Source organism: Miscanthus floridulus, chromosome 18 (genome assembly GCF_019320115.1).
Source record: "Miscanthus floridulus cultivar M001 chromosome 18, ASM1932011v1, whole genome shotgun sequence".
Lineage (NCBI taxonomy): Eukaryota > Viridiplantae > Streptophyta > Magnoliopsida > Poales > Poaceae > Miscanthus > Miscanthus floridulus.
Genome location: NC_089597.1, coordinates 102,807,042 through 102,829,747, shown reverse-complemented (window position 1 = coordinate 102,829,747; position 22,706 = coordinate 102,807,042). Strand labels below are relative to the sequence as shown.

The 22,706-nt window shown below is 46.1% G+C and overlaps 1 pseudogene; it reads right to left on the bottom strand.

Moving 5' to 3' along the window:
* Positions 1–4,452: 4,452 nt before the first annotated feature.
* LOC136524288 (G-type lectin S-receptor-like serine/threonine-protein kinase LECRK2) lies at positions 4,453–22,365 on the bottom strand (annotated as a pseudogene).
* Positions 22,366–22,706: the final 341 nt, after the last annotated feature.

The window sequence follows — 22,706 nt, the reverse complement described above, 5'->3', positions numbered from 1 at the left end:
TTCTCAGAAAAGTTTTTTACTTCCTGGAAAATTGAAAATACAAATTGGCTCAAAAGAAAATATAGAAAAGATAATTTTTCCCTGTGGGTAAAATTCAAGAAATTGAGTATATGTTTTCCGCTGCTAAAGAAAAAGTATATTCTCTAGCGATTTTGAACCAACGTGTTATTTAACTGGAGAAAAAGAAAGTTCTTCCAGTAAATGTTTATTTCCTAGAAATTGATTAATGGATTAAAGAAAATAGAAAAGGTAATTTTCCCTGTGGGTAAAATTCAAGAAAAAGAGAATTTTTCCACAGCCAAAGTAAAGTTGTTGATTCTCCAGTTATTTTTGAACCAATGTGGTATTTAATTGGAGAAAAAGAGATTTTTTCCGCTGCTAAAGAAAATGTTGATTCTCCAGTTATTTTTGAACCAATGTGGTATTTAATTGGAGAAAAAGAGATTTGACATGATTATGATGTTGTTATTTTCTGACCAACGTTGTTAATAACAATATCGTAATTTTAATGATTTATGCATTAATTCTACTTCTGTCCAACGGTGATGTAGAATTAGTGTATAAGAAAAGTTGATAATTTTAATGATTTATGCATTAATTCTACTTCTGCCCAACGATGAAGTAGAATTAGTGTATGAGAACAGTTGTAAAAGTTAATGATTTATGCATTAATTCTATTTCTGTCCAATGGTGATGTAGAATTAGTGTGTAAAAACAATTGTGAAAGTTAATGATTTATGCATTAATTCTATTTCTGCCCAACGGTGATGTAGAATTAGTGTATAAGAATAGTTGTATGTTTTGATTTTGACCAACGTTGGAATCAAGGCATGCAAATGGTGTTATTTTTATGATAAGAAAAGTTTTGATCTAATTTTCATCTTGTCTAAGGTGGACTGGGTAGTCACCTCATCGTGTTCCACTGAGTTTGTGGCACCAGTGAGGGAGACAAAAGAGAATGATATCACTTGGGCAACTAAAGAGAGGGGTTTTGAATCCCAAAAGATAGTCCTATGACTTTTATGCATAGGAAGTAGGTCACTGCCAACAAGAAATGTTTTGGCTGTGATAAAGAACATGATTGAACCTGCAATTGTGGGCTCAATCCTAGAGTGTGACATAGTCACCGAGTACCTCGATAGAATAAAGAGTCAGTTCACTAGCTCTTCCAAGACATGCTACCCAGCTGATAAAACAGCTGGGGACAGAGTGTTACTCTGGAAATGGTGGCATAAGAGAGCTCACGATGCGTTGTCGAAATTATGGCACTGTCGTTTAGGCCATATTTCGAGGGGGAGAATAGAAAGATAAGTTAAGAATGATATTCTTACTCCATTAGAGCTCTCAGATTAAGAACAATGCAGGGAATGCATAAAAGGAAAGTATGTAAAGAAGATTAAGAAAGATGACAAACGAAGCGTAGGAATTTTATAGATTATTCACAGAGACATCTGTGGTTAGTTTCCTGTAAAGAGTGTGGATGGTAATGATTCGTTCATAACGTTCACAGATGATTACTCCTGTTATGTCTATATTTATCCAATCAAAGAAAGAACAGAAGCATTGGATAAATATAGATATTTAAGGCAAAAGTTGAAATCCAACGCAATTTAAAGATAAAGATAGTCAGGTCTGACCGTGGGGGAGTACTACGGTCGGCATACCCCATATGGCCAAAGTTTCTAGACCTTATGTAAGGTTCTTACAGGAGAATGACAAAGTAGCCCAATATTCTATACCGGGTGAACCTTAGCAGAATAGAGTAACTAAAAGAATCAATCGTACCCTGATGGATATGGTGGGCAGTATAATAAGTCACTCCACCTTACAGTTGAGCCTGTGGATGGAGGCGTTAAAACCCCATTCATATTCTCAAAAGAGTACCAAGTAAGTCGATGCCCAAAACGTCGTATGAGTTGTGGACAGAAAGAGTACCCTCACTAAACCACTTGTGTGCATGTGGGGGAGCCCTACTGAGGCTAAAGTATTTAACCCAAATATTAGGAAGTTATATCCCAAAATAGTAAGTTGCCATTTGTTTGGCTACATAGAAAAGTCAAAAGGTTTTCGTTTCTACTGTCCAGAGAGACACAAAGTTTGTGGAAACGAGACACGCTGTTTTCCTAGATGATGAAAAGATGAGGGGGAGCATGGTAGCTCGAGAAATTGACCTTGAAGTGAAGTGGGTGTATGCGCCCACTCCAATGATTCATGAGCCAATTTTCTCACTACATGATGTCGCTGCACCGACAGTGCAAGATACTGTGGTGCCAGCACCTGTTGTTATCCCACCTGTGGCAACAATGAATGACGATGAGGAACCTGTTCTTCAGGATTCTATAGAACCTATTGCCACACATGAGGGAAGCAACAGCAGCCTCAAACAGAAGATGTGCCAAATGTGGAGGCCCCTAGAAGGTCTCAAAGAGTTAGTAAATCAGCTATTTCAGCTGATTATGAAGTGTACAGCACTAAGAAATTTCAAATGTAGGTTGATTCCACATTTTTTGAAGAAGCCATGAGAAGTGATCATTCATCAAAGTGGCTTGAGGCCATGGAAGATGAAATGAAATCAATGAATGCCAATAGAGTTTGGGACTTAGAAATAATTCCTGAAGGAGCCAAAACAGTAGGCTGTAAATAGGTCTACAAAACATAGCTTGACTCTCAAGGGAATATAGAGAGATATAAAGCGCGACTTGTGGCAAAAGGCTTTATGCAAAGAGAAGAAATTGATTATAATGAGACCTTTTCTCTAGTCTCATGTAAAGTTTCCTTCAGAATCATAATGGCATTAGTGGCACATTACGATTTAGAATTACATCATATGGATGTAAAGACGGCATTTCTCAACAGAGACTTAGAGGAAAATATTTACATGGCACAACCAAAAGGTTTAGTCATGGAAGAAAAAGAACAAATGGGATGCCGCCTAAAGAAATTCATTTATGGATTAAAACAAGCTTCAAGACAGTGGTACTTGAAGTTTGATCAGACAATAAAGAATTTTGGGTTTAAAGAAAATATAGAGGACAATTGTGTCTATACAAAGTTTAAGAATGGGAAGTTTATCTTCCTTGTCCTGTATGTGGATGATATCTTATTTGCTAGTAGTGATGTCAGTCTACTACTAGAGACAAAGAAGTTTTGTCCTCAAAATTTGATATGAAAGATTTTGGTGAACCTTCATTCGTTCTAGAGATCGAGATTCACCGAGATAGAAGTAAAGGGGTATTAGGACTGTCACAAAGGCATACATGGAAAAGATCTTAAAAAAATTCTGTATGCACAAATATAGTCCCTCACCTGCTCCTATAGTCAAGGGCAACAGATATGGGGATTTTAAATGCCCCAGGAACCAATATGAGTTCAATCAAATGAAAGTGGTTCCATATGCTTCAGCTGTCGGAAGCTTACAACATGCTCAAGTATGTACGCGCCCTGACTTGGCATTTGTTACCGGGTTTTTACTTGGCAGATTCTAGAGTAATTCTGGAATAGAATACCGAAATTGATAAAAAAAAGTCTTGCGTTATTTGCAAGGAATGAAAGGCCTCATGATGACGTATAGAAGATCTGATTGACTCTACATAGTGGGATATTCAGATTCTGATTATGCGAGAGTGAATATATATCCAGACGTGGATTTTCTATCATCTCGCAAAGGGGAGCTATTTCATAGAAAAGCTCAAAGCAAACTGTCACTACATCGTCCACAATATTTGACAGTTTGTAGCGTGTTATGAGGCAACGGACAGGTGAACTGACTAAAGAAGTTCATACCCGGTTTGAAGGTGGTTGACGACATCTATATACCACTAAAGTTATACTGCGATTATAATCTAGCAGTACAGGATGCTCACAACATAAGTCAAGTGGTGCTGTCAAACACATTGACATAGAGTATTATGTTGTGAAAGATAAAGTTCAGGATCAAGTCATAAGTCTTGAGCATATAAGTACAGAAAAGATGCTCGCGGATCCGCTTACAAAAGGCTTACCACCCAACATGTTCAGAGAACATGGTGTTCAGAGAACATGTAGCTAGCATGGGTTTAAGGGAAAGCCTAAAATTTCTGGACAAAAGAAGACCCAAAGATAAGTATCTATTTCAGAGCAGAGTAGTGTGTTGTAGCTGTTAAGTCTATCGGCAATGGACCGTTACGATGAGACATGCTCTATGCGCTAATCTATAATGGAATAAACAAAAGTAAATGATATGAAATTGAAAGATAAAATGAGATCAAGGGGGAGAATGTTAGTTGATCTCCACCAATAGGCCCAACGATCTATTGGGCCCTTGTCTCTGCTCCCTGATCGGGGGAGCCCAACCCTAATACGGTTGGTGGGCCCCTGTCGCACAGCACACATAAAAGGAAGGTGGGGATCAAGGCTCAGTCTACGAGGTTCATTGGAGCCGCCATCCCACCTACAGAAAACTCTAATCCGATCCTAAAGAAGTGCTGCCAGCGACGAGATGTGCCCACCAACCTCACCGTCGGATCTACGGGTTACACAAAGATACACATTCGATCCTAACAATACCATGTTGAGCTGAGCAATTAAAGGTGAGGATTCCATGTAACAGTCTGGAGGGTCAGGTAGTGCCTGGCCCTGAGCACGATTGCTGGTCTCCAGCATCAGCACTACCTGGTGCATGGTCGGTCGCAGCAGCGGGTTCGGCTCGACGGACCAGAGCGCCACACGCGCGAACCGGTCCGCCCTCTCCATGTCCTCCGCGCTGCCGACGTCAGGGCCGTCGCCGTGCAGCATCAGCTCCGTCCTCCGCGCGCCCACCAGCTGCGCCGCCCAACCGAACAAGGTGACCGTCTCGTCGTCCTCCACGCCTTGCGGCGGATCAACCACCACCGGCTCCTGGCACCTCCGGCAGCAGATCATCTCCAGCAGCACGACGCCGAAGCTGTAGACGTCCGCCTTGGTGTCCACGCGCGCGTCGCCGCGGAACCACTCGGGCGCGATGTAGCCTCTGGTGCCCCTGACGTGGGTCACCGTGGTGTGCACCTGCTGGCTCCCCAGCAGCTTGGAGATGCCGAAGTCGGTGATCCTCGGCACGCCGCGGTCGTCCAGCAGGATGTTGTCGGGCTTGATGTCGCAATGGATGATCTGGGCACTACAGCCGTCGTGGAGGTACTCGAGCCCCCGGGCGATGGCAAGTGCGGCCTCGGCGCGCCAGTGCCACGGAGGCCGCTTCTCGGGGTTGAAGAGGAAGCTGCGGAGCGACCCGCCCGTCATGAACTCGAACACCAGCATCCGGTGCTTGCCTTCTTTGCAGTAGCCGATCATGCGGACGAGGTTCCGGTGGTGGATCTGCCCGACGGACTGCATCTCGTTGGTGAACTCCTGCTCGCTGTACTCGTTCGAGTCGATGAGCTTCTTCACCACGATGAGATGCGGCTGCGGCGATCTCGTCGTTCCTCTGTACACCTCGCCGAAGTTCCCTTTACCCAGCAGTTCCTCGAAGCCATTGGTGGCTTGGTAAAGCTCCTTCCAGCTGAACGCTCTCAACGGCTGCTGCTGGCTCTCTCTGTTCCTCCTGTCAACGTAATGCTGTGCCACGAGGACGCCGACGGTGGCCACAAAGATAAAGGCCAAGCAAACAAGGACGATCTTGTACGGACGCAGTATATGGTTCTGGTTCCTATCCCATGGTCTCTCGCTCTGTGTATAAGAAGAAGTATTCCCCTTGCGCACTTTGATCAGCGCCGTCGTCTGCCTGGCGTCCGTAAGTGAGCGCCCCCACCTCTGCGCAGGCGGATCCGCCGATCATCAGTGCGCGGCCGCGCAGTAGCAGTTGCCGAGGCATTTCTCCCGGCACTGCTCTTCCGTGACCGACGGGTACTTCTTGTAGTACACCAAGATCTCCCAGGTGGTGTTGGGCATCTCCACGAGTGAGAACTCGTCGGAGCTGTTCTCCACGCCGCCACAGCTCTGCGGCTCGAACGCCGGCGTGCAGCCGCTGTCGCTGTGCTGCGCGTCGACGTAAGTGTACCTGCTCGGGCACAGGCAGCTCAGCCGTTCTTTGGTCTCCGTGCAGTAGGATGCGGGGCCGCATAGGCCCTGCACCCTGGCCGTTGTCTTGTCGCAGCCACCGTCTCCCGGGAGCGCTCCCCGTCACCGTCCAAGACGCGTTCCCGCTGCTGCTTCTAGGGCGGGCGTAGGTACGGACGATGCCGTCGGGGTCCATCCTGGCGAAACGGAAGTAGCTGCTGCCGCCGGGGCTGACGACGAAGCTATCCGTGGGCGAAATCAAGCTGTAAACGGAGCCGTCGTAAAGTGTGTAGTTGTGGAGAAGCCCTGGTCGTCGAAGGTGATGGTCGCCTTGCCGTTGGCGCTGTTGGCGGTGCCCGTCTGTCATGGTCCGGGTCAAGCCACCAGAAGGGAGAAGCAAGAGCAAGCGGCCCAAGAAGCCCAGTAAGCGAGTCACCGGGCCGGCCTGGACCACGTGAGTGGATCAAGCCCAGCTGCGTCTGGAGTAACGCTGTCGAACAGCTGTAAGCGAGTATATCGGAGAGGGGGAGTTGCGAAGTAGAATCAGTCTTAGTGGACGTCGGCAAACTGGCGGCGAGCTGCGGCTCGAGATCTCGCCGGCGACTACCAATTCCATTTACCTGTATCGAATCCATTTACTCGTTGATCTAAACCCACATACTCGTTGTTCTGAATCACGCCAGTTCATCCCACTCCATAGCATCGTTACATTTGGTATCGGTTTCATCTCGATCCCGGGAGTTTTGGAGTTCGTCGCCTCGATCACGTCTGTAATCCCCGTCGGCAGAATCGCGCGATCCACTTCGGTGTCGATTGCGTGTTTTCATAGGTCCGATCCGAGGTCTGACGGGTCGGCGTCGAAATCCTGGCTCACAACCACCGTACTCGCCTCCAAGTCACCATGAAGGTTGAGGACCAACTTACCCTCATCCTCAACAAGCTCGAAGAACAGACCAAGGGGATCAACGAGGGGAACCGGCGGATCAACGAGGTCCAGGTTTCCATCGAAGATCTCAAGGCTGCGAAGGATGATTTCGAGCAGTGGCGGCCTCAAGTTGATTCCAAGGTGGCAGATCTCCGCCCCTGCTTCGACTCCCTCCGCACCCAAGTTGCTGAGCTGCGTTCTGCATCGCCTAAGCAGAAGAATGTCGCTGAGGACGGCTACGTCTTCACCAAGTCGCCAGGGTCCGCTCATCTGGACCCGCCCCCGTCGTGGGCGGTGCAAGGGCTGTTAGGCCACGGCATTGAATCGAGTTACCGAGGGGTCTGGTTCGGGTGGCGATGTGGCCCTCGAACCACCTCCGGTCAAAGGTGTAACACCCATGGCCGTCGGCGCCAAGCTGTCGACGTGAGCACTACAAATGGCACAGATTAGGGATGAACGCCAGCGAGGGAAGCTCCTGCCTTAGCGTGTTCGTGTTTACTTTTCTTCGATAGCGTTTCTCTTACAGAGTTCTGGCATTTGTATGTCGATAACAAGACATTGGCGTAGGGCCCATATGACAGACACTGAGTACAAAGCAAACAATGAAAAATACGTCAAGCTAATAAGAAGACGTCTTGTGCCCTGCTGTGTCACCTGTGACACTTCCCCCCGCCGAAGATGAAGCTTGCCCCCAAGCTGGAGCATCAGGAAAGCGTTGCCTCAGAACATGATAATCTTCCCATGTTGCAGTAGATGGATGCAGACCAGTCCAGATAACCTTGACTTGAGGAATGACCGTGTTTCCTTTCTTGACCAGACGCCTGTCAATGATCTTGTCTGGTATAGCTGCTGCAGCTGGTAAGTCTGTAGTGACTGGTAGTGTCTCAAACACCGGAGTACAGTCTGGCACAAAGGGCTTTAGCTGGGAAATGTGGAAAACTGGGTGAATCATATGGCCCTTCGGTAAGTCCAATTTATATGCAACTGAACCCACACGTTCCAGAACTGTATAAGGACCAAAATATTTGTATGCCAGCTTGAGAAAGGGGCGGTTGGCCGCTGTAGATTGAGTGTAGGGCTGTAATTTCAACAATACCTGATCACCAACAGTGAAATGACAGTCAGTGCATTTTCTGTCAGCCAGCAACTTCATCCTTTTCGGAGCTTTTGCCAGATTTTGCTTGATGGATTGTGTAACACCCCGGTGTTATGCAAGCATTTTGGCGCTGCAATCATGCATATTGTGCATCATCAAGCATCCTAATCATACATACCTAATCATGTAAATAATAACTGAAACCAGGCTTCGAAACGTATGAAACATGCTCGTGAAACATGAATGTTGCATACACTCGTTTAGAGTTGTTTTTGCCCAAATTATGCTTGCTAGGTTAGTAAAACATGTTTGGCTATGATTGTAAATCATCTAGAATTATTTAGCATAATTTTTGGAGCAAAGTTTGTATCTAAATTATTGCCAAATTTTGCTTTAAAAATAATTCTCCAAAATTAGGGTTTTGAGTTAAAATTGACTTTAATTTTATAATTCAAAATCTAGCAAGAATTGGACTTTGGTCATAAAAGCAAAGTTGTAGAGGATTAAATTCTAAGCAACTTTTATTTTTGCGCCATTTTCAAAAGAAGTCATTTTCTTGCTCAAAAGGGTATTTGAAAACTACTATTTGAAATTTCCTTGAAAATAGAAAATTGAAAAGTGTTTCTATCCTTTCACGGGCCGCCGCCTCGCTTCTCGGCCCACGGCCGAAGCCGGCTCGGCCTGCCACCGCGCCTGCCGCTCGCCCGCCCCGCGTTCGGCCCAGCCCACCTCGCGCACACGGCCTGCCTCCACGCTGCGCCGCACCGTTCCCACGCGCCGCGTCCCGACCAGTGCCAGAGCGCGACCGCCGCGTGGCGACCATGCGCCGACGACGCCCGCCGCGCGGCAGCCACGGCCTGCCTCCGTTTCCACGCGCCTGCCTTCATCTGCTGCCCCCGCTGCACCCTCATTTCGCACTCCCGCTCTCTCAGACGCAGCAACAGCAGCAGCGCGCGCTGCTCTCGCTACCGAACGCCGCCGCTGCCTCGCCGGCGACCTACCCCTCCTCTCACGCCTCCATTCTTCGATTCCTGCCGCCAGAAGCTCCGCCTAGCCTCCCTGCCTCGCCTGCGCTCGCTCGTGGCCGCCGTCGTCGAGGTAAGGGCCGAGCTTGGCGCCTCCTTCCTCTCCGGCGAGCGCGCTGCCGTGGCCGCGTGGTCCGTCTCGCCGCCGGGCCAACGTCACCCTCCCAGCCGGTGCAGCTCGGCGTGGTGTGCACGCTGGCACCGCCCGCGCCACCGGAAGGGCTCGCCGTCGGTGAGCACCGGTCGGCGGAGCTCCTCCCCTGCTCTTAGGTCGCTGACCCGTGGGGCCGCAGGGCCCAGCCGCAGTGGTGTGGCTCCTTTGCCTCGGCCGAGCTGGGCCAGGATGGCTTGGGCTGAAGCCCCGAGCCAGGCCGCCGCCCTCCCCTTCGCTCGGTCTGAGCAGGCCGAATGTGGCCGTGGGCCAGTTGTTTTCCACGGGCCGGCCCAGTAGTAATAGGAAAATTACGTTTTCAGTTTTCTTTTATTATTTGGAAAGAGAAATGCTTTGGAAAATGTTTGTATACTCAAATTTGCTCCAAATTTGTTGAAACAAATTTTGCTAGGATCCTTGTCACCAGATCTACATGATAAAAATATTGCATGTCATTTTTTAGATGCTTTTCTGTAGAGCTTTAATTAATTCTTGATATTGCTAATATCTTGTAAAATGGTTAGTAAATCCTATATGTAGCAGAAAAATATGATTCCAAGTTTGTTACTCTTCTTGTGTAATGTACTTCCTAGGAAAAATATGTGTCATGCATGTACTGTAGAAAAATTATGAGGTGTAGTTCAAGTGCCTTTAATGGCTGATTTTTGTTATTTTTGCTAGAGAGCAAAATTTGTATAAAACATGCATGTGATAATTTTTGTACAGTGATTATTTATTGTGTAGAACATAGGAAAAATATTTCATCTGTTGTTTGACACTTTTCACAGTACAAAGTATTTTCATGTTCATAATCTTGCCATAGCTTGTTATTTTTGTGTAGGCTAATCCACTCATTCAAATACCATAAAAATCTGCTGGTAGACTACTTAGGGTAGTACTGTGCTATGGTAATTTTCTAAGATTTTTCTAAGCAATAAAAATAGATGTTGCTATTCAAACCTATTATTAATTAGGGTTTAATCAAGTGTTGCCTTATGTGTGATTAAGAAATTAGTGAAGCTTTGGTGTATCTTTGAAGCATTTAATGAGATGTGTTGACTTAGCATATTAGTAGTAGAAGAGAATGCAGTAGATGACATGTGCTTGTAGTATATGTTCTTGGATGATGTTGACTACCTTGTATTCGAGCATATCCATTGTATTCATCTCATCCGATGCACCGATTGCATAAGCACTTACGCACATTGCATCATACAGGATCGTAAACCAAGAACCCAGTCGTCATACCCGAGGAGCCCGAGGAGCAGCTCGAGGTGCAGCCGCAGGAAGTGCCCGAAGCCGACGAAGAGGACGTTGAGGAACTTTCGGAGTGCCCCGATCACCGCCCGAGCTCCTTCGAGAGAGGCAAGCCCCGGAGCATTTTCTCCCCGGTTTGCAATTGTTAATTAACTGCTTTACTTTAATTGATGCATTACGTTCAGGAGTTGTTTGCAACCGTTGCTGCATTATAGCTTGTCTACCTTTGTTATACTATATCCTTGTTACCCTAGTATCCACCGTCGAGTCAATACTTAGCTGGCTTAGACTGGTAGAAGTCGGGTGATTTCCTATCACCCGCGAGCCATAGGTGGTTACCTAGATCTACTTGGATGACTATGAAGTCATGGTATAACTAAGTGTTAAATGAAGTTGAGACCGGACGGAGACTTACAGAGTTTTGGACTGTAGTGTTTTCCGTCTGTGTCGATTAAGGACCGACCATTGTTGGGCCTCGAGTCATGTTGAACGCATGCCTTACATTTAGCTGGCCAAATAAAGTACCTTTCGACCACGAAGCTGGGAGATTATTCGGGCCAAGTAGATTGCCCGCAGCGTACTGTGCCGGAGCAGGTGTGGTAGGACACGGGGGCGAGATGATAAGACCAAAGTGCAGTCGGTCGGCCCCCGGGTACATGTGGTTCCTGGCAAACTCGAGCTTCCTGGATAGTTGACTCGGTGACCGATACCTCACTTTAGCGGGTGAGTGAGGTTTGTGTAAGGAATAAATCACCAGCTGGTTAGGAATCGATTCGAATCGCCATTGCTCCTGGATAGTGAGCACTTGACTTGAGTTACTTCATCATAGTAATGTTGATGGAACACTTGGACAGTTATAATGAATATGGCAATATGGAAGTTGTTAATGATCATTGGTTATCATTATCTGCTTAATCACATGTTTGCTCTAGTATAGGTGCAAATCTAGTCGACAGGTTATAAATAATTAACTTGACAATAATGCTTTTGGAAAGGTTCTTGAAATGCTAAAAATGCTTCTTTTTGCAAATGAGTCAGCTACACTACTATAAAGCCCTTCATAATCCTTGGTGTCACTTTATTTTCGGTTATGTCGGGTAAGTCTAGCTGAGTACCTTCTCATACTCAGGGTTTATTCCCACTTGTTATAGATGGGCAGATGTATTACGGCTACTGTATCAACTGCCTTTATCCTGCGATGAGTGATGCTTAGGACCATGGGCATGGTCATTCCTTATGTCTCGTCTGATGCTTTTGTTGGAGATGATCATTAGCTGGCACTGTATTTGAACTCCGTGTGAGTGTGTGGTTTTGAACAAATGGCTTCCGCTACTTCTATTTGAACTCATTTTGTAATAACTATGTTTAAACTCTAATGTATCTGAGATGCGAACTTTTATGTAATATGTGATGGTGACCGCTAAACTTATTACGATCTTGGCTGGTATGTGAGTTGGTTTGAAATCCTTCATGATTTCACGGACTACCGGGTTATACGGGCTTAAGTTTGTTAAATCGTCTGCGCTGGCGGATGATTTTTTTACTTAATTTCGTATAATTGGTCGGTTCTGTTACAGATTGCAAATGAAGTTTCCTATTTTGAATGACCTCAGCTATTGATGGAGAAGTATTTTATGGTAGCTGAGGTACTGCACCTACATTTGGTTCATACCCATAAAGGGCCTTGAAAGGGGAGCAACCTAGTGAACTGTGATAGGAGGAGTTATACCACAATTCAGCTAGGGACAGCCAAGATTTCTAGGCCTTGGGAGAGTCTTGCACTGAACATCGGAGAAACATTTCTAAACACTGATTTACTCTCTCCGTTTGTCCATTAGTTTGAAGATGATAGGCTGTGCTCAAGGCTAAATTGACTTTGTACAACTTGAACAGTTATGTCCAGAAGTGGCTGACAAACACTGTGTCTCTGTCACTGACAATAGAGTTTGGTAAGCCATGCAACTTCACTACATTATCCAGGAATGCCTGAGCAATAGTGCTGGCAGTGTAAGGATGCTTAACTAGAATAAAATGGGCATACTTAGTCAGCCTGTCCACAACCACTAAAATGACACTGTAGCCATCAGATTTGGGTAAACCTTCTATAAAATCCATAGAAACATCTCTCCAAACTCCTTCTGGCACAGGCAAAGGTTGCAACAGACCAGCTGGATGTTGTAATGAATGTTTGGCATGCTGACAGACTGAACATTGCTTGATATAACTCTCGACATCCTGTCTCATACCATTCCAAGCAAAATGCTTCTTTAGTTTAAAGTAGGTAGGAGTAATACCTGAATGGCCTCCCAAAGGACTTGAATGAAAAGCAGCAATGATCTTCGTTTGTAAAGATGAATTCTGGCCAATCCAAATGTTGCCATTGTGTCTAATGAGACCCTACTCTAGACTGAAACCATTAGCATCAGGGCTGGACACAGCTAATTGCTTCATCAGTAGCTGAGCTTTGGGATCTATGGTGTAGGAATTCAAGACCTCTTAAATCCAAATAGGCTGAACAGTAGAGACTGCTTGAACAACCAGGAGATGAGCTACCCTGGATAAAGCATCTGCAGCCACATTTTCTTTGCCCTTCTTATACACAATCTTAAAGTGGAGACCCATGAGCCTAGTCATAGCTTTTCTCTGCAGTTCAGAATGTAGGTTCTATTCATTGAGAAAGCTTAAAGACTTGTGGTCTGTGAGAATAGTGAATTCTTGTCTTTGTAAGTATGGTCTCCATTTCTCAACTGCCATAATTAAGGCCAAGAACTCCTTCTCATAAATGGAAAGTGATTTGTGTTTCTCCCCAAGAGCCTTACTAAGATAAGCAATGGGCTGTCCCTGCTGCATCAAAACAGCTCCAATACCATCATTACAAGCATCGATTTCTAGAATAAATGGCTGAGTGAAATCTAGAAGACCCAGACAGGAGTTCTGGTCATGGCCATTTTGACCTCATCAAAGGCCTGCTGAGTTGTTTCATACCAGGCAAATTGCTTACATTTGAGCAACTGAGTAAGAGGTTTAGTAAGCAGTCCATAATGTTTAACAAACCTCCTATAATATCCAGTGAGTCCCAAAAAAGCTCTTAGCTCAGTGACTGTAGTAGGTACTGGCCAATGTAGCATAGCAGTGATCTTGGTTTTATCAGTGGCCACACCTTGAGAAGAGATTATGTGACCCAAATATTCCAGACTATCTTGAGCAAAAGTACATTTAGAAGATTTCAAGTACAACTGATGTTGTCTAAGAGTGGCCAACACTTGCTCAGGGTGACTAGCATGATCTTCTAAAGTGTTGCTATATATCAATATATCATCTAGAAAGACCAACACAAATTTTCTGAGGAAAGGCTGAAGGATTTGATTCATGATACACTGGAAAGTGGCTGGTGCATTAGTGAGTCCAAAAGGCATCACCTTAAACTGGTAGTGGCCGTGATGTGTCTTAAATGTTGTCTTGTGCTCATCCTCTAGAAGCATTCTGACCTGATGGTAACCAGACCTCATATCCAAATTTGTGAAGAATTTGGCACCGGCCAACTCATCCAGTATCTCCTCAATTATAGGCATTGGAAACCTATTCTTTATAGTGAGGGCATTGAGCTTCCTGTAATCTACACAAAACCTCCATGTTCCATCTTTCTTCTTGACAAGTAGGACTGGAGAAGCAAATGGACTATGGCTGTGGCAAATTAATCCAGCTTGGACTAACTGTTGAACCTGCCTTTCTATCTCTGATTTATGGTGGGGAGAGTAATGATAGGGTTTTGAATTTACAGGAATGGAACCAGGAAGCAAAGGAATTGAGTGATCATAAGACCTTTGTGGTGGTAAGGTCTGTGGATTAGAGAAAACATCATCATACTATGTCAACACCTGTTATATAGATGATGGAATGATAGTGGAATTGGTAGGCTGGGTCTGGTGTTGTAGGGATCTAGTCCACTAATACGAAGGCCCAAACATCATTGCCTTTGGTGGAATTGTAGACTTTAGTTGCAGATATGACTGTTAGCTGTAGAGGTGGTGGATTGATGCCTTGCAATTTCACTGGCCATCCATTCACCTTGAATTCAAGAGTTTTAAGTTGCCAATCACATTGCATTGGACTGTGGCGCTGCAACCAATCAAAACCTAGAATAGCATCATAGGGGTGCATATCCAGTACTATCATATCAGCAACCAGTGTATGACCCTGACAATACCATTCCAATTGCTTGACCATTTTATCAGCCACTATCCACTCCCCATTTGCAAGTTTTACTTTGCGAGGGGACATCGGCACAGTTGGCAGGCCAGCTAGTTGGGTGAACTGGGCACTTACAAAGCTATGAGAACTGCCACTGTCCAATAGAGTAAGAATAATCTTGTTCTTGACCCTGGTTTTCAGTTTAATACTGTTGCTTGTATCAGTGCTGGTCAATGCATTGAGGGACAATTGACAAAATTGGTCTGGTAAAGCATCCTCGATGGCTAATTGATTGAGAACATCGTCACTGAGTTATGTATCCAAGTCATTGACCACCAGAGCATTGCTGTGTGGTTTGGTTCTCTTGGGACAGACCTCAATATGTCCTGGTTCAAATTTCTCCCCACAGGTGTAGCACAATCCATTAGCTTTTTTGTAGTCCCTCAGCTGTCTATCCCTCCATAGAGTACCAGAAACTGGTTGTGGCTTGGTCTCAGTTATGTGTTGTGGGGTTGGCTTGGGAAGAATAGGAGCCTTCTAGTACTTGTTTTTCCCTCTATCAAGCACCTTTTGCTGAATCCTGGCTATAATAGCAGCTCTGTGTACAGTTGTTGGTACCTGAGGCTCAACCACTGCCCTAATTTCATATTTGAGACCACTGACATAATGGGAGGTGAAGAAAAGATCATCATAATGATAGCTATGCATAGTGATATCAAACTGCAATTGCTCAAACTTAGTAGTATAGTCTTCCACAGTGCCTGACTGCTTGAGATCAATCAACTCAGTGAGGGCATTTCTATAATCATCAGCTTCAAATTGTTGTTCCATAGCCAAGCAAAAGGTGACCCAAGAGATCTTAGTATGTGTCTATTTATAGGCCTAGTACCACTTGGCAGCATTGCCCTCTAGATGCATGGTGGCAGAAGACACCCAAAGTCTCTCAGGCACATTATAGATAGAGAAGTAATTGCAGCAATTGTCAATCCAGATTTTGGGATGAAGGCCATCAAACTTGGGAAAAACATTTTAGGCAGAGCATGATGAGGTACCCCTTCTCCCTTGTCTTGCTCCAGTTTGGATCTGTGATACTTAGACTGCTCAGGTTTCTTAATGTTCTTGTCCTTGGCAAACATGTTCTGGAAATGCTCTTCTTCATCATCATACACCAGGGACGATGAACCATGAGTGGCAGAGCTTTTCTCCTCCTCAAACTGCCGCAGGGTCAGTTGAGCTACTGCCTGACCATTAGCTCTAACTTGCTGAGCAATGAACTATTGATCTGCAGAACACTTGTCAACCTTTGCGTTGTTTAACTCAATTTGAGTTTTCATCTCTTGCTGGACGATACCCATATCCGTTATACGATTGAACAAGAGATCGAAATGATCCATCACCTAGTCCCACTTGGACTGGTCATCATCAGTGCTCTTCGACATCTGATCCAACAGAATTTGGGTCTGCTTGGATGGTTTAGGATTGGAAGGCTTAGACAGAGCTGTGACTAAAACTGGTGGAACAACAGGTTTGGTTCACACCTCCCCTATTGACTGCTCCACACAACAACTAATCACCGCCGCCTGGAAGTGAGGCTCGACCGAGGAATTTTACATGGAAACAGGTGTCCCGCAACCCAAGTCGATGGACACTTCCCCTCTGAACGCCACCACACCGCAATTGAACCAGTTGGCTACGGAATTTTACACGAGAACAAGCGCCTCGCAACCCTCACCACCGATTCAAGCGTGCTAGAAGGAAATGGAGTGAGAAGTTGGAGAAATTCTCACAAAGGGTTCACGCCACCGAACCAAATTGTTGATGTAGTCCCCCGGTCGAGAACCATGCCGTAGAGGATGGAAACACCGACGAACTGGTGGTGATGGCGCCCGCTCGCAGTCGATTGTGGACAAAGAGAAACCCGTTGCAGTGCCGCCACACAGATGGAGGGCAGAAACTGCGGCGGATCCAGGTATCTATGGAAGAGGTGGGGTGGGTGGATGGGAAATTTGTGAATCTCGGATTAGACGAACTCGACGCCGCTAGCTGACCCGATTCAACCAAAGGAGGGATTTACGGGACCTCTCGCCCACACCACAAGGATGCGGGGTGGAGATCAACCCACCGACCGGAATTACGAATCGAAGATCGAAGCCGAGCGGAATCGAGAGTGGAGGCCGAGGATAAACCGTCTCTGATACCACTGTAACACCCGTGGCCGCCGGCATCAAGCCGTCGACGTGAGCACTACAAATGGCACAAATTAGGGATGAACGCCGGCGAGGGAAGCCCCTGCCTTAGCGTGTTCGTGTTTACTTTTCTTCAATAGCGTTTCTCTTACAGAGTTCTGGCATTTGTATGCCGGTAACAAGACACTGGCCTAGGGCCCACATGACAGACACTGAGTACAAAGCAAACAATGAAAAATACGCCAAGCTAATAAGAAGACATCTTGTGCCCTGCTGTGTCACCTGTGACAAAAGGTGAGCCCCATACACCACCAACCTCTCCCCATCATGTTCCGCACTTCAATTCCTGTTGCCATCATTCCAATTTCAGTCATAACATGCCAAAGCAGGATTTCCCTAAATTTTCGGGGTCAAATCCAAAATTCTGGATCAAACAGTGTGAATCTTATTTTGATCTCTATGATATTCCACCTGATAATTGGGTTAAGCTAGCCACCATCAACTTCACCGGTACTGCAGCCTTTTGGATGCAGACCATTGAGCTTAACTTGCGTCAATGTACTTGGGATGTTCTCTGTCACAATGTGGTTGCCCGTTTTGAGCGTGATCAGTTTAATCACTTTATCCATCAATTTTTCCATGTCAAACAAACGGGCACCGTTCTTGAGTACATTACCTTGTTTGATCAATTGATGCATCAATTGCTTGCTCATGACCCCCTTGTTAATCCTGCCTTCCTCTTCAAGGACAGTCATCTCGTGAGTACAAGAAGCTGGATTATAATCAGTCTGCCAAGCGCAGTTTCAGTCAGGCTACTTCATATCCTGGTGGCCAGTCAGTCAAATCAAATGCTTCTGATTCTTCAGTGCCTGACATACCTCGTCTGGCTGCTGGGACACCCAAGGTTGATGAAAAGCTAGCTGCCCTGATGACCTACAGAAAAGCTAGAGGATTATGTTTCAAGTGTGGAGCTAAATGGGGACCACAACATAAGTGTGCAGCTAATGTTCCTCTACACTTAGTTGAAGAGGTGTGGCAACTCTTAGCTGATCCTACTTTTGATAAAGCATCTCAATCAGATTCTGATGATGATGATGAACTCATGGCCTTGTCTGAACATGCACTTCGAGGTATTAATGTCACTCATACTCTGAAGTTTGCTGCCTCCATTCAGAATTTTCAGTCTATAATTCTGGTAGATTCTGGGAGTTCACATAATTTTATCAGTGAGAGTTTGGCCTCCAAATTAACACCATGGCGAGCTCTTCCTCAGACACTAGCTGTCCGAGTTGCCGATGGAGCTACTCTGCAATGCTCTCATGAAGTGGTGAACTGCTCTTGGTCAGTGGATGGTAATTTGTTTAATACCACTTTCAAGATACTTCCTCTGTCGTGTTATGATGCCATATTAGGAATGGAATGACTTGAGTCTCTTAGCCCGATGCAAATCTAGTGGAAACACAAATGGCTCAGTTTTGAGTATCAGGGTAAATCTGTGAAACTACAGGGCATTCAGGACAGTCAGCCCCAGATACAGGAAGTATCTCTCAATCAGCTGCAGGCCTTGCACAAGTCTAATGCTATTTGGAATATGGTTGATGTTTATACAGTTGATTCCTCTGATGTCAGTTCAACTGCCGAGCTACCTCCTGCTATCTCCACCTTGGTAGATCAGTTTGCTGACTTGTTTTCAGAACCAACTGGTATACCCCCAAGCATATCTCATTCTCATACTATTCCACTCATTTCTGGTGCACAGCCGTTTCGGTTGAAGCCATATCGGTATACTCCGTTTCAGAAAGATGAGATCGAAAGACAGGTCCAACAATTGCTCAAAACCAACATGATCAAGGAGAGTTCCAGTCCATTTGCTTCTCCTGTGTTATTGGTCAAGAAGAAAAGTGGTGAATGGCGAATGAGTGTAGATTATCGATGACTCAATGCCTATACTGTGAAGAACAAGTTTCCTATCCCTATTATTGAGGAGCTGTTTGAGGAACTTCATGGCGCTACATGGTTCACAACACTGGATCTTCGATCAGGGTTTCATCAAATCTTGGTTCATCCTGATGATCAGTTTAAGACTGCCTTTCAGACACACCAAGGACATTATGAATATATGGTGATGCCGTATGGGCTAACTGGTGCTCCTGCCACTTTCCAGTTTGTGATGAATCATATTTTAGCTCCTTTACTCCGAAAGTGTGTTGTCGTATTTATTGATGATATCCTGATCTACCGTGCAACTTTTGAGGAGCATGTGGAACATGTCAACCAGGTGTTTCAGCTGTTGTTGCACCATCAGTTCAAGGTCCAGCTTAACAAGTGCTCTTTTGCTCAAAGACAACTTAAGTATTTGGGACATGTCCTGAGTCCTAATGGGGTATCTACTGACCCATCAAAGATTGAGGATGTGAAAAATTGGCCAACACCATCAACTACCAAAGAACTCAGAAGCTTCCTCGGCCTTGCTGGTTACTATAGAAGATTTGTTAGAGATTTTGGCATGATTGCTAAGCCATTAACTGACCTACTCAAGAAAGGTGTCTTGTTTGTTTGGACTGCTTGTGCTGAGACAGCATTTCAGTTACTCAAAAAGGCCTTAATCTCTGCTCCTGTCTTAGCAGTTCCCAACTTCAACAGACCCTTTACCATTGAAACTGATGCTTCTGATTATGGCATTGGAGCAGTTTTACAGCAAGATGGGCACCCCATTGCCTTTGTAAGCAAAGCATTAGGCCCCAAATCCCAAGGTCTGTCTACATATGAGAAGGAGAGTTTGACTATATTGCTAGCAGTAGAGCAATGGAAATCTTATCTACAGCCTGCTGAATTTATCATCAACACTGATCAAAGAAGCTTGATTCATCTTGCTGACCAACAACCTCATTCCTACTGGCAGCAGAAGGCTATGACCAAGCTCATGGGTTACCAATACAAGATTTGTTATAAGAAAGGTAATACTAATTGTGCTGCTGATGCATTGTCTAGGACTACTCATGCTGCTGGTATTATTCATGCTATCTCAGTTGCAGTTTCTACTTGGTTAGAATCTCTGCAAACCTCATACTCTGATAATGCCAAAGCTCAATAGCTCCTGACCATGCTGGCTTTGCAATCTCCTCATGGAAATTATTCATTAGACCAAGGGATTATCAAGTATAAATAAGTCATTTGGTTGGGCCATTCCTTGGAATTCCATAATCTTATTACTGAGCAACTTCATTCCAGTCCTATTGGTGGTCACATTCTGGATTTCTGATAACTTACAAGAGAATCAGGAACCTGTTTTATTGGCCACATATGAAGACCACTATCAAAGCTTTTGTCTCTGCTTGCTCTGTATGTCAACAGGCCAAGAGTGAGCGTTTGCCATACCCCGGACTTCTCCAACCTCTACCAGTTCCAGCACAGGCTTGGCAGGTAGTCACTATGGACTTTATAGAAGGGTTACCTATGTCTGCTCAGTATAATTGCATTCTGGTCATTGTTGACAAATTCTCAAAATATGCCCACTTCATCAAATTCAAGCATCCCTTCTCTGCCCTTCAAGTCGCTAAAGTCTATATGGAGCAAGTATACAGGCTGCACGGAATGCCTACTGCTATTGTCTCTGACAGAGATAAGATCTTCACCAGCTTGTTGTGGAAGGAGTTATTTTCTCTGTCGGTACCCAATTGAACATGAGTTTAGCCTATCACCCTCAGAGTGATGGCCAAACGGAACGTGTCAATCAATGCATTGAAGCTTACCTTCGCTGTTTTATTCAAGCTTGCCCAAATCAGTGGTCACAGTGGTTGCATTTGGCTGAGTATTGGTATAATACCTGTCACCATGCTTCTCTCCAGCATACTCCATTCGAAGTTTTATATGGTCACAGTCCCAGACACTTCGGTATAGACCCTGACCAAGATTGTCATATCCCTGAACTTGATGGATGGCTCCAAGATCGCAAAACAGCTAATGCTTTACTACATCAACAATTGCTGCGTGCTCAGCAGCGTCAGAAGCATCAGGCTGATAAGCATAGATCTGAACGTCAGTTTGAGGTCGGTGATCAGGTTTGGTTGAAACTGCAACCGTATGCTCAGACATCTGTTACTGCTAGAACCTGTCACAAGTTATCCTATCGGTATTTTGGACCATATGAAATCGAAGCTAAAGTGGGTTCAGTTGCTTATAAGCTCAAATTGCGTCCTCAGTCCAGTATTCATCTAGCCTTCCATGTCTCGCTCTTGAAGAAGGTAACTGGCGCTGCCCCTACTTCTTTTACTCCTATACCATTGGATACATCTTGTCAGCAGATACCGGAGTTGGTTCTTGATCGCCGTGTTTGCACCAAATCTCAGCGTACTTATTACCAATTATTGATCAAATGGTCTCATTGGCCTGCGGAGCTGGGCAGCTGGCAACATGGGAAGACGAGGATGAGATTCTTCGGCTGTTTCCTGATTTCACGGCTTGGGGTCAAGCCGTTTCAAAAGGAGGGGGGATGTCATGGTCCGGGTCAAGCCACCAGAAGGGAGAAGCAAGAGCAAGCGGCCCAAGAAGCCCAGTAAGCGAGTCACCGGGCCGGACTGGACCACGTGAGTGCATCAAGCCTAGCTGCGTCTGGAGTAACGCTGTCGAACAGCTGTAAGCGAGTATATCGGAGAGGGGGAGTTGCGAAGCAGAATCAGTCTTGGTCGGCGTCGGCAAACTGGCGGCGAGCTGCGGCTCGAGATCTCGCTGGCGATTACCAATTCCATTTACCTGTATCGAATCCATTTACTCGTTGTTCTAAACCCACATACTCGTTGTTCTGAATCACGCCAGTTCATCCCACTCCATAGCATCGTTACACCGTCGCCCAGTAGGCGTTTTGCTTTATGTCACCGGTGAAGAGGTCGATGCAGAGGACAACGTTGCCGTCGTGCTGGGCTGTCAGGCTGAACCGCCCGGTGTTGAACTCTGCGTCCGCGCGCTTGGAGAAGAGGAACCCCTCGAACCGGTAGATCGGGGCCAGAGACTGGCCTTGGCAGGAGCGTGTCCGTCGGGTACCAGAAGCTCTCCCAGAGCACTCTGCCCCTGTCGCCGATGAACCGGACGTTTCCGGTGTCGCTTAGCGCGAGGACGGACCCGCTCTGCATGCTGGGAGTCCACAGCAGCTCGTTGCCGTCAGTGAGTGTGAGTTGGCCGTCGGTGATGCTGAGGACGGACCGCGCCGTGGCGTAGGGCGTGGTGCCCATGTACGATTGCTTCGCGAACCACACCACGGACTGTGGCTGCGGCTGGGAGGAGGAGCTGCCGTCGTCGCCGAAGCGGAACCACGTGGCGAGGAGGAACTTGGTTGGGTCGGAGTGGAGGTCGCAGAAGCCGAAAGCGAAGCCGCCGGACGGGCTGGTGATGTACTGGAGCGGCGTCAGGGCGTCTCCCGCGGTCAGGTCGCCCCGCGCCGCAAACACCGGCAGCAAACGAGCTTGTCGCGCCAGCATGGTAATCCAGATGGCGAGGCCGAGAATAGCAGAGCGGGGCAACGCCGGCATGATCTCCGCAGGCCGCAGCTTCGTGTAATCGTGTTCGTGCCGACCAAGCAGGGCGTGTGTTGCTCTGTTGCCGTAATGCACGTATATTTCAGTGTGTTTCCACACCTCCATATATCGACACACCACCGAGCCCGATTTCTCACTCCTTAGCCGTAAAGATAGGTGGCCATGAAAAATGAGAGGGGATTTAGTAGAACAGGATTGATCGGGCGGTAGAGTCATGGACTTGTTAATTTCTATTTTAGATCCCAGCTCTGTGGAACAATATGCTACTGTAGAAACATGGAGCCCGTCGCCCTAAGCCTCGCTCTAATCAATAAGGCGAAGAAGACCTAAGAGCT